The sequence below is a fragment of the Hippocampus comes genome, unplaced genomic scaffold (genome assembly GCF_001891065.2).
Source record: "Hippocampus comes isolate QL1 unplaced genomic scaffold, H_comes_QL1_v1.1 scaffold83, whole genome shotgun sequence".
Lineage (NCBI taxonomy): Eukaryota > Metazoa > Chordata > Actinopteri > Syngnathiformes > Syngnathidae > Hippocampus > Hippocampus comes.
In genome coordinates this window covers 1,038,235-1,051,760 of record NW_017805281.1, presented here as the reverse complement: position 1 = coordinate 1,051,760, position 13,526 = coordinate 1,038,235, and the positions used below count along the sequence as shown (strand labels likewise).

Below are 13,526 nucleotides of genomic sequence, written 5' to 3'. Positions count from 1 at the left end.
CTACACACACACACACACACACACACACACACACGCACGCACGCACGCACGCACGCACGCACGCACGCGCGAGCACAGCATCACAGTCGCAGTACACTGCATACGTGTACACATACGCACACCCACACAAAAATTGTAAGACAAAAGACATCCGCAATTGAAACACAACTGCACAAACAGACTGAAACACTCTCACACCGGGCATCACGTGTGCAGTCTCATACACACTTGTGCGCACACACGCCCACACATATAGAAACAGTTAAAACGCAATGCTCACACATTCAAAGTGTTGAAACCAAAAGGCACACACACTTGTTTCGGCAAGAAGCGAAATTAGATCTCTCCGACCTTCTGATTTGCCATCTGACTCTCCAGTCACTAAACTCTCTCATAGCCGCCGGTGTCGGATTGGCCGAGCCGCTGCCGCTGGGGGGCGGGGCCAAAGCCTCCCAGCCCTGTCGACTGCAAATGGACGCGTCGGACGTCGCATCACATCACTCACATTTGCTGGCTTAAGGGATGTGATGATGTGAGTGTGTGTGTGTGCGTGTGTGTGTGTGTGTGTGTGTGTGTGTGTGTGTGTGTGTGTGTGTGTGTCCAGAGGGTCCATGTTGTTCTGCTCCAGTTGTGTCGCTCTCTCAGACACCAGCCCTGTCCCTCCACGGTCCACTTCCTGTCCATTTCCTGGTGCCCTTTGACCCTTGCTGGCTGACTTGAGACTTCCCGGGGGTCCGCGTGTGTGCGTGTGCGTGTTTAATGAAGCGCAAAGAGTCACTCGGATGTTTTTGCCTCTCTTCTGAATCCGAACACTGTCAAGTCTTTCTCGCGCGCTTCACACTAATGGCTGCAATTTTAATTTAGCTCACAGGGGGCAGTCTTGCACGCAGCACACTAATAGAAAAATAGTAAAATAATAAATAAATACAACATATGATCGCAATTGCGATACACGAAGAACACACACATGAATGATGGGGAAAACACACGGTCAATACACACATTATTTTAAATATACGCAACATATACACACTGGGAAACAATTGAAATACACACATAACACATATATACACACACACATACATGACTGAAGGAAAAATAGGACACAGTAAACCCAAAATCAATACACACACTTGGCGTGCTCAAAACGCAACACACGCACACACACACACACACACACACACACACACACACACACACACACACACACACACACACACACAAACACACAGAACTATTTCACCCAAAAAAAATAAAAGAAATGAACAATTTCAACATATGCACAGACACACAATAAAAGGACACACTAAAACATACACACTTTTGAAAGATTTGATTCTCAAGTTTTTTTCTCGCTTTTTTTTCCCCCTGAGTCTTTGATCTGCGTTAAAAGTGGACCGCGCGGGTGGTTGAAGTGTGACTTCAGAGGTCGTATCGTTGTCAGGGCTGTGTGCAAATGGACTATTTTCTTACTGACCCCCGAGTGGTTGGTGTGCGTGTAAGGTAGACTCGAAATGGGCCGTTGAAATCCGCAATCTCAACTGCTGAATTCGTAGAAATTAGCAGAGGCAGAACTGTCAATGGGTGAAAAGGGGCTGCTTTCTCACTGACCCTTGAAGGCGTACTCCTGTGAGTAGTCGCTCTGCGTGAAAGGTACACTCTAAAAGGGCGGTTGAAATCCACGACCTCATTTACTGACTTCTGAGAAAGTAGCAGAGGGAGAATGTGTGTGAATAGGGGCTGCTTTCTCAATGACCCTCAAAACCAAACTTTTGTCCCCCTGAGCTGCATGAAAGGTAGATCGAGAATCGGTTGTTTAAATCCACCCACACATTTTTCAATTTTGCAATACGGTCAGAGGCAGGACTGTGTGTCTGTGAAAAGGGGCGACTTTCTCGCTGCCCCTCGATGCTGAACCTTTCCAGAGTTATTGATCTGCGTGAAAGGTAGTTTCCAAAACCTCCCAACTTCTGAGAAAGTATCAGATGCAGGACTGTTTTTGTGTGAAAAGGATCTTTTCTCACCACCCCTCCTTTCGCAGGGGTAATTGACCTGCGTGAAGGGTCAATTCAAAACCCCCCCAACTTCAGAGAAATGATCAGATGCGCAACATGTGAAAAGGGGCTACTTTATGACCACCCCCTTGTTGAAAGTAGCGTGAAAGGTAGACACAGAATGGGGAGGTTGAAGTTGACCTGCAGAATTCTCACCTACCAGGATGGTTTCGGAGGTGGTATGGCAGCTACGACGAAGTATCAGGAAGAAACTTCACGACATGCTTCCATTTTTTTTTTGTACCCCATTTCCACACCTGCATTTGTAAAGCCACTGCATGAAAAGGGACAAGTGGAATTTATCCACCTTTTCCTTTCACACCGAACACACAAAGGGGTAGTTGTAAAGGGGGGTCAACCAAGCTTCTCGTTTGGTCGGAAAAGTTGAAACAGGGCAGAACGCATTCAGAAAAAGCGGGGTAAAAAGTCGAGGACGGGTCGCGCCGCTCATCGTTGTGGATTTCGACACGTCACCGCGGTTCCTCGCGTGCGTGAAAGGGGGCCACTCAATATTTAACGGGAGCTGCGGGAAATGTGTGCGGCGCGGGCGGGAGCGTGTTTGATTCATTATTCAGCCGCCTCGCGCCTTTTCTCCCGCTCGCTCTCGTGCTGCGTGAGCGAGATAACGGCTCGGCTTCACGCTGTAAATTCTTTTGCATCACAGATTAGGCAGCAAAAAAATGTTATATATCCCGCTGAATTCTGCAGGGGGAAAAAAAAAATGGGAACACAGGCAGGGGCCCCTTTTTGTTGTTGTTATTGTTTTTATCTTCAACATTTAACGCTGGAAGATTTACCCGGCAGGATGAAGAAGCCGACGGGATGACCGTAACCTTCCTCTTCCTCCTCCCCCGCCGCCGCCGTGTGCATAAACAGCAAAGAATTTTCCCGCCGGCTTCCTGGACGGCCATCAAAACCGCCACAGGGAAGTGAAAAAAAAAATCCCTCAAACCCGATGCGAACAAATCCTTTTATTTTCCTTTTTTCCTTGTTCGCCTCGTTACGTATGCAAATGAGGCTGTCTCCGCCTCCTAGCCGAGTGCCTCGTCGCGCACTGGGCCGGGATCTCTTACAAAGGGGAGACTATGAGAGCGGGGGCGCGAAGATGCAAGGGAGATCAGGCTGGGAGTGGTGCCAGATGATGTTGATGATGTTGATGATGATGATGATGATGATGATTCACACCAGCATGAAGATTTTGAGCGTCATGAAAGGTACATGGTGCTCGCTCATTCCCAAAAGGCCAAAAGCCACAAATTCCATTTCACACCTTGGGTGCTGTACTCGCTCTCTCACAAAAGCGCACACACTCGCGTTCCCTCTTGCTCACACACACACACACACGCGCACGCACGCACGCACGCACGCACGCACGCACGCACACACACACACTAACTCAAAAACATTGTCTCACATGCCACACAAACACTCTCACACATACATGGGAAGTCTCTCAAATCTCCAAGATACACCATTTCTCCCACAACACACACATGCCTTCCTTCATTTGCAAAACCTCTCTCAAAACTGTAACACACACACACATACACACACACACACGCACAGAGCCCCTTACACTAACACTAAAGCTCTCTCTCACACACCACACTCACATGCTCACACTCACAAACAGGCGCACGCGCTCTCAACACACACTCTTTCTCACACACATACACTGCATTCATGCGCTCACTTGTCACTCCCACTAACAAACGCGCACTCAGATTCTCTTACTCTCGCACGACACCCTCTCTTTCACAAACTCAGACACACACTGATCACATACACATTCACTCTCATTCACGTACACTCTCATTACGCATCATACATGGACTCACACTAAATCAAAAATATGCACTCTCACACAACACACTCACATGCTCACATTCACAGGCACACGCACTCTCACGAAACTCACACACTCACATGTCACCACCTCTCCCAAAAACACACACTTTCATTCTCACACACACACACGCTCACTCACGTACCCTCACCCTGTTTTTCTCTCAGATTGACAGACGTGCACAATTTTGCTTGCAACACACATTTGTCTCCACACACAATCATATATCCAGATCTCTCTCTCACAAACACACACTGTATGCATTTTCTCACTCGCTCTCACACACACTTCCACGCAGAGGCAGCATGAGTGACGTTTCTCGGTTCCAAACTTTTGGTTCCACTCGAGCTTGTGAATGTAGTGCGGGCCACGTGACGGCGATGTGGCGCCACATCGCGTTGTGGACAACGCGAGCCCCGGGGCGCCGTCACATTTAGCACGTCTCCGCCTTATTCGTTCATTTCACGCCGAGAACACGAGAGAACACCGCCCCGACCAGATAACAACTTCCTCTTTTATCTGCTCTTAGATAACCACACAAAGCCGCAATTCACCAACCAACTTTGCACTGCATGCGTGCGTGCGTGTGTGTGTGTGTGTGTGTGTGTGTGTGTGTGTGTGTGTGTAGTGCGTGCTTCTTTGAATCGCATGTCCCCATGTGAACAGAGTGGGATTTTTTTGGGTGATCAAGATTTTAGTTTGAACGGCACTGTCACACGTAAGATCTGAATGTGTTTGCATTACACAATAACACACAGACACACACACACACACACACAGACACACACACACACACACACACACACACACACACACACACACACACACTGTTTTTGATGAAGACTTAGATGGATTTGCACAGAAGTTCTGGAAAGTTCTCTCTATTGTCGGTGGTTCTCCAGGAAGTTTAAAGCTTCCTCCAAGTCAACTTCCTCACGGGATTTTTATTTTTTTTTGACAGAACTTTACTGGAACGCTTCCAAGAAAATCACTTCTTCATGTTCTTGATGTATGCACGTTGTTGTGTGTGTTTGTGTGTGTATGTGTGTGTGTGTGTGTGTGTGTGTGTGTGTGTGTGTGTGTGTGTGTGTGTGTGTGTGTGTGTGTGTTAATGAGTGCGTCGTGTGATGTCGATGTCTGCGGTGGTGCAGGAAGTTGTGAGAAAGGAACTCACTCATAATTTAACGCTTTCCCCATTTCGCCCAAGAAGATGATCTTTTTTTGCGGGGGGGGGGGGGGGGTCTTGTGCTTGCGTTTTTGTAGCTACATGGTGGATCGTTGCACCTCCCATTTCCTTGTTGGGAATTGCACTTCTTGCTTGCTGGTCCATCAATTCCTTTCGATGTGGAAGTTTCTACATAGTGGAGATCATTTCCCTTCCTCAATTTTTGGAAACTTTCCATCCTTCCAGATTATTGAATACTCTCCCACGCTGTAGATTATATCACGTTTTATTTCTTTTTCGGGAAATTACGCTTCCTGCTTTCATGTGGATCGTTCCACTTCCTGTCCATGTCGAACTTCTTGGAGAGTATATCACTTCGTGTCACTTGGGAAGTTTTAATTTCCATTTCCGTCATGTCACATCCACGTCCATCAGGAAGTTTTCCCGTCCTTGCGGATGACCTCACTTCCTGTCACTGAGGACGTTTTCACTTCTTTGTAGATGACTTCACCCCCTGCCTGTCAAGAAGTTTTCACTCTCGCACTGTGGGTCTTCTTTTCTTTCAGCAAAATTCCAAGATGGCGGCGTCCCAATAATGAGTCCCCTGGTCCCCTTGGCCCCTCCCGTCCCCGTCTGCTCCCCGATGCATCCTGGGAGATTTTCCCGCCGCGGGCGCCGGCTCTGCAAATTTATTCACTTTTGTTGGATAATTGAATTTTCCTGTCATAGTAGGACCGGACCGCAGGGATGACAACCACTCCCCCACCCCTCCCCCAGCCACCCCCCTCCTCCCTCCTCTTCTTCTTCTTTTCAGGCAGGAGCGGGCGCCGCGCATTCTGACGGGGACAGGGGTGCAGGGGGAGGGGGGGGGTCACTTATTTCCAGCGAGAGTGGCACTTCCTGTTTTGATGTGCATGTTAACGCCAACGGCGCTTTTACTCTACAACGCGATGACAGCTCCGATGCGCTCGTATGACATGACGGGAAAACAACAACGTGCGCATACGTCCGTCATGCGGCATAAATCGGCCAAAAAGTGCTTGGATGAGTGGAAACTGATTAAAAAGAAATGCCAAACGAAAACTTCTTAACTGTTGTTGCAGATATAACAGCAAAAAATGTGCGCACGTGTCAATCATGTGCCAGTAATCAGCCCTTGTCCTCTGAAATGTTTCGATGACAGAAAACTGGCTCCAAAGTGAAAAAAAATAAATAAATAAATCATCAAATCAGTCATCACACGTTGGGCATTCCTCTTCCTTGTCGTCTGACATGTTTTCCTGGGAGAAAACGGATTGATTTGTGGACAAAAAATAAAACGGACTCTTTTTTGACACAATGGTATATATTGTGCACAGGCGTCCCTTACTGGCCATCAATCGCCATTGCGTGATGATGCCATTTAGTCTCATGCTTAGAAAACTTTTTCTGAAAGCCAAAAACCAAAACTGCCATCAAATGACACAAGGGAAACATCATGGGCACACGTGGCCATTACCTGACATCAGTGGCCCCTTTGAGAGACCACAATGTTTGTTTCTTCAACGAGAGAAAATTCATTGAAAAATGAAAACCACTCCACGCTCATGGAATACAACAGAAAACCGTGCACTGGTGTTCATTACGCGCCATCAATTGCCGCTGTGTAATCATGTCTGAGAGATCACCATGGCACCATTGTGTCATCGTTTCAACGGGGGCAAAATGGATTTAAAACTCGTCGGAACAAATCGAAAAAAAAATGCATGTCTCCACTACTACTACTACTACGTCATCAATCGCCTTCCGAAGGATGAGCACACCGTTTGAAGTGTTTCAATGACAGAAAATTCATCTGAAATCCAAAACTGAAACACCTCCACTCTCGTGTGATACAACAGAAAAACGTGTGTGCATCTTTCCATTACGCACCATCAATCGCCGTTGCATCAGAGATGATCATGCATTTTGTCTTTGGAACTGTGGTGACTGGTCTATTGTTTATCGACTTTATGAGTGTTCTTCCATTGACCAGCCACTAGTCTGCTGCGAATTTATTAATCTCCCCACCGCCCCCCCTCTCAAAAATGCATTTCAAATTTATTGGAGACACTCAAATGTTGATATGTGTGTGTATTAGTGATTGGTAGCCTACGTATATATGACTTGCGATTGGCCGACGATCAGTTCAGGATCTACATTCAAAGCAGCGGGCGATACACTCGGGCTCAAACTCAGGAGGACGAGCAACAAAAAAAATGGAAGGATGAACACATCCATACCTGTACGTGTCTATGTGTGAGTATCCTGAAGACACACTTTAATTTTTTTTTTTTTTCGTGAATTTAAAGCAAAGCTAACCCTTGCAGCTTTAAAGACCTCTCACACGCACGCGCGCACACACGCACACACTCCTCGCAGTGGTCAAATATTTATGCGCTGGAGAAGCTGCAACAGCGTTATTGCACTTGATTTCGCTCCAGGCGCCTTCTGTCCGATTCTTTCACAAACACTAAAATACAAAACGCTACAAAACCCGAGCAGCTAATGCGCACACACACACACACACACACACACACACACACACACACACACACACACACATGCACGGAATGCATCTCCTCACAAGGGACAATCTAAATTTCACGCTGCCCGTCACAGCCCGATTTACCCAATGTGGCTGCTCTGTACGAAAGGCAGGAGGCACAAAGGCAAGAGACCATGACAATTCCCTGGCTTTTCAGGTCATATCAGAGGCATAACAGAGACAGGTCCGTGTGTGTGTGTGAAAGGGGATTAGCCAAAAGGGTGAATGGGGGTGTGAAGTTTAACAACCACGCATCATTTTTCACACTTTTTTTTTTGTCCTCTGACAACCTTTCACACTGCCTCCAAAAGCATTATTCCTCTTCCCTTTTGTGTAGCTGGAGTGCGCAAAAGGTATCGACATAAAGTGAGAGACAAAAGAAGTTTCAAAGGCCCTCTCACATGCGACATTTTAAAACACTCACCATTTTTCCCCAATCACAGCACCAACACTTAAATTTTCCACCCTCAAATTTAGGACATGAGAAGTGAAGCTAACGAAAAAGCCCCTTTCACACTGCCAACAAAAGTTTCTTTTTTTCTGTTTTGAACCATCAGTTTGATGTTCGGTGTGAATGGTAGCAACATAAAGGCAAGTTCTCATTTTTTTGAGGTAGTATCAGAGGTCGATGAGTGCCTGTGTGAAAGAGCATCAACGCAAAGCAGGAATGGGGGGTGTGAAGTTTAAACAGCCACCCATAATTTAACATTTAATTGAATTATTATTATTATTTTTTTTTTTTACAATAAATTGTACCAACACCGAATGGTTTGGATTGATGTTAATTTTCCACCTTCAGACATAGTATGCGTGTAGTGAAGCTCACTTGACAGAAAAGCTCCTTTCAGACAGCCCTTAGTTTTTTTTTTTCCTACATGTGCTGTATTTTGTGAAAGGTACTGGCATAGAGGGGAGGGACCAAGGCACCTTTCTGGCTTTTGAGGTCCTCTCACAGGTATCACAGAGGCTGGTGTAGTGCCTGTGTCAAAGGCAATTTGCACAAAGTCGGACCGGGAATGTGTCATTTTGCAACATCTGTGTGAAAGGGGAATAGCAAAAAGACACTAAAAGCATAATGAAAGCCCATTTCACACTGTCCATTAAATTCAACTTATCCTTGTTTTTTTTTTTAATTACCCTTTTGCTGTTCTGTGTGAAAGGCACAAGGAAGAACTCCTGAATCAACAACCATTTTTGCTGGATCGTTGTGTAAAAGGGGCTGAAAATAGCTCGTAACAAAACACAGAAAACAAACATAGATTTTTTTTTTCCCCTTCAGAAGTCTTAGAAATTAAGTTCAGAAATGGGGATGATCGTGTTTTTGGAAGGGGTGTCCAATATTCCACTTTTTTCATTCTCATATTCATATTCTTTCTTTTGCCAAAAAATTCCCGTCTTCTCCATTTACTGCCAAACGTGACGCATAAAAGAACCACCGAGCCCATTCCCCCCACCTCCTTCTGTCTCATTTCCCTCCAACTTTTTCTCCCCTTCGTCCTCGTCGTCCCTGCGTCCTTTAAGTAATTGCCGGCTAATTAAATCCCTACAAAAGTTGTTGAAGTGAGAATAAAGAGTGACAAGGCGCAGTTCTAATGTGACCCCGCGACACAATGCCTGCACAACGATGTCGCTGTGGAGGGGGCGGGGCATCTGTGAAAGATGATCACAACAACCAGGAAGTGAAGACGGGATGAAACGACGGAAACCAGAGCGTCGCCGTCACTTGGTGGTGGAGTGCTGCTCAGTCAGCGCTTATTTAGTCATCAATAAGCATTCTTCGTAAATGTCTCACCGTGCGTTGGCCAATTAAAAGTAGAGAACTCCATCAACATTAATGTCGTGCCAAATTTAGGGTGCATAAAAAGCATTAATCCTGAGTGAAAAGAGGATGTGATTACTTTTCAAAAGTAACACTTTAATTATCTTGAAAAAAAAATATGTTCGAAACCCATCCATCCATCCATTTTCCGATCCGCTTTATCCTTACAAGGGTGCTGGAGCCGATCCCAGCTGTCTTCGGGCAGTAGGTGGGGGACACCCTGAACAGCCAATCGCAGGGCACACAGAAAGGAACAACCATGCGCGCTTACACTCACACCTCGGGACGATTTAGAGTGTTCCATTAGCCTGCCATGCATGTTTTTGGTATGTGGGAGGGAACCAGTGCACCCGGAGAAAACCCACGCAAGCACAGGGAGAACATGCAAACTCCACGCAGGAAGGCCGGCGCCAGAATCGAACCCTGTACCTCGGCACTGTGAGGCTGACGCGCAAACCACTGGACACCGGGCCGCTATATCCGAAATCTACTGTGTAATTATTTTTTCACGTTGTGGTCCAATGAAGCAGCAGACAAGAAAAGAGTGTCTTTACTTGACTTGCAAGTACTGAAATAGAAATTTAAAACAACGTTTTCTTCATTCGTTGAAGTCAATTGAAGTTAATTTTTCTGGTGGCTTTCAACACGAGGATGCAAATGGGGACTACCAAAATGATGTCTCTCTCTTTCTCTCTGCACCACAAGAAGTCAGCTGCGTCCAAGGTGACAAAATGTTTTTATTTTAAACAACTCCCGCCCCCCCCCCACTTTTATTGAAGTTTGCTGTGCATGCAAAGCGCAAGAATAGATCGCGAGAAGTTTTCAGCACCGAGGACAGCTCCCGTTCACCATTTAGCTGCGCTTGCTCTTTCAGTGGCGGCGTAGTTGACACTCACTTCTCCCAGCTTGTTTTGTTTTGAGTGCTGCGTGAAAGGCACGGGCTGAAAAATCCCAGATCTCAAACTATTATTATTATTTTCTCAGAACCTCTGTGTGAAAGGGAAACGGTGTCATGTCGTAATCACCAAAATTTAAACTCTGACGCTTACCTCTCCTATCCCTTTGTTGTTAATTATTGGACTGCTGTGTGAAAGGTGTGGCAATATCTCCCTTGACTGAGTTCTGTGCGAAAGGTAAATTGTGGGTATACTTTTACAGCTCGGATATGGCATTTTTGAAAATCTCTGTGAGAAGGGAAACACTGTTGCTGGGACAGAAGAGTGACCCACCTGTCACTCTGTTAAATCTGGAATATGTGTGAAAGGCACAGGATGACAGATTTGGGATCTACTTTCACAAATCTGGTGCACCATTTTAACAGAATCTCTGTGTGAAAAGCAGTACTCTGGGACACGGTGTTGCTTGTGTGAAAGGCACAGGCTGATCAATGCTGGATATTCTTTCACTGCCTGGATAGGCCCAATTTGTCTGAAAAACGCACACACAATTTTATGACTCAATGCAGAATCTCTGTGTGAAAGGTGATTCAAAATGTCACTTAAAAAAAAACAAAAAAAAAGAGAACATTTTTGGTGTTGGTTAAATTCATTTAAGGAGTGAAAGGGGTATTTTTGAAGGCGGTGTCAAGTGGCGCACTCTTTCATTTCCATATTTAACACGTTTGATGTCTTCTTGCTTTTAAGATAAATTTACGTCTGTGAAAAAAAAATGGAGGAGGAGGAGGAGGAGGAGGAGCAGCAGGCGGTGGGATGGCCAGCGTCCGGTTGCAGCTCCTTTACTCAAGTCGACGGCGTGAAATGTCAGATGGTGATCTGGAAATAATTTCCATTTGGTACCTCTAATTAGTTTGGGCAATAGCGGTGGCACACCGGATTATGTGGCGGTGAGAGAGGGGCCGTCGTAGTGAGGAACTTTGGGGCATGGGGGCGGGTGCGTGTGCCACTGGGGTGAGCGCAGAAAAGCGCGACACTGGCCCACGAAAAGACACCCACAACAGTGAAGCACCCAGACAGCTATAATGGAGCATTTCCTGCTTCCTGTAAGGGGCGGGGCTACAGGGGTGACTTCCACATGCGGTCATTTTGGTTTAGACTGAAATATTGGGCTTATTACGAACCCGCTCAAGATACGTTTGCAACGAAAGATTTTCCTCAGAAATAGGTAGGATACTAAATGTAAGACACTTCACTCATACAACTTTAAAAAAAAATTACAATAAAATGAACATACAGTAATCCCTCATTTATCGCGGTTAATGGGGACCAAAACCACCCGCGATAAACGAAAATCCGCGAAGTAGCGACCAATTAACATACAGGTAAAAAAAAAATTAAAAAAACGTATTTTTTTTAAGTCCGCAAAAAGTCCACAAACAGTCCGTGAGAAGCTGCAAAACAACAGCGAGTCACATAGAGCAACATATACAGTACTGTACTCCATGTATATGAAAAAATATAAATATTATTATGCAGTACTGTACTCCATGTATATGAAAAAATATATATATTATTATGATTATATATTTTTTTATGAATATGTTTGAAAAAATCCGCGATGCACCGAAGCCGCGATAAACGAACCGCGAAATAGCGAGGGATCACTGGAAAAGCAAATTAAATAAGATTATATCTGAGTGTTTGCTTTTCAGAGTATCGATTATTCGTCGATTAATCGATTCATAGTTGCACCTCTCGGTGAGGACATTTTAAAGGGCTGGCCTCAAAGAACAGAATAGAAGTCCTATTTTTGGAACCAAATGCAAAATGAAAGAAAAGCCGAGTTCATGACTCAACATTTTGCCGCCTTTTTCCACAGGAAGCGCCAACCAACCGTACATCAGCGAGCAGGAATAATAAAAAGAGGAATAAGAAAGGTGTGAGTGAATGTGTTGGTCGAGTCAGCAGCAGCGCTCGCTCGCATGCGCCCGCACGCGCTCGCTTCCCGCCTGCCATCTCGCGCCAGGACAGAACCCCGGCGCACCCCCCTCGCCTCGCACCGCCTCTCCCGCAGATATTAGAGAATGATCTAATGTCACGCGTGCGGAGAGAAAGGTTACTTTCTGCATACGCGTTTCACATTTGCCTTTTTTGCCTCACTGACCTTTTCCTCACTCTTTCTTCTCCCGCTTTTCCCCCCCGAACATCGCTGGTTCCCTTCTTCTTCTTCCTGTTGGGCTACTAATTGGCTTTGTTCATGCACCCCATTTAACAATCCGGAAAGCGCTGGCGCACCCCCGAACCTCGCCGCCACAATTCCCGCTGAAACCAGCTCAACAAACCCTGTGGAGCATGACTTTTATTTCCCTGATTTTACTTTGTACAATAGCCACAACAAAACTTTTGAAGCCACACGCATCCTTTAAACACCCGACAGTGTCGGCGCACCCCTACCCTAGCGCCACAACCTCCCCTCCAAAACCACCTACCAGAACTTGTTGAACATTTAAAGGTTGATTTTTGAATAATTTTACATCACAGAACGGCCTTAACACAACTTTTGAAGCCATGCACCCACTTTTAAAATCCTGACGGAAATCAACGGTTTAATCGATCGCGCTCTTCATTTTGCATAACGCACCCCCTGCCAACAACAAAACTGAGTTGTTGCACTTACATTTCCAGCACATCCATATCAAAATATACATGAAAGCAATGTGTGGTCCAGCTACAATGCCAACATTGTATGTCGTATTAGAGCGTCAAGAAAGTGTTTCATGACGCGCATCATTTTCAAAAACCCCTGTTGGCGCACGATAAACCCCCAACTGCCCCCTCCCCGCACCCCCAAATAGCCATAATTCAAACTCTCTATTTTTTATTTTTTTTTTTAATAAACTTGGGAGTGAAAACACATCAATGTTTACCACAAAGCATCTTGTGGCGTTTTTAATCTTGGGCACCACCCGGAGAGTGCCCAATGGAGGTGCGCGTATCCCACTTTTTCTATAAATGTTTCCACTATTACGGTTTTAATCTTGTGCACCCCCGGGGGTCCTCCCCCCTGGGAAAGCTGTTTTTATAGACGAAGTTAATTAAAGTTTGTTTTCAGGTGGTTGTTGTTGTTGTTGCCATGCCAATGGGACTTATTGAGTGTGTGTTGTGTTTTGTGACCCCCCC

The 13,526-nt window shown here is 45.7% G+C and overlaps 1 protein-coding gene across 1 annotated transcript in view; it reads left to right on the top strand.

Annotated features, from left to right (window-relative positions):
• Positions 1–13,526, top strand: part of LOC109516561 (protocadherin-1-like) — a 112,255-nt gene that overhangs the window by 95,738 nt on the left and 2,991 nt on the right. The gene's annotated exons all lie outside the window — the stretch shown is intronic.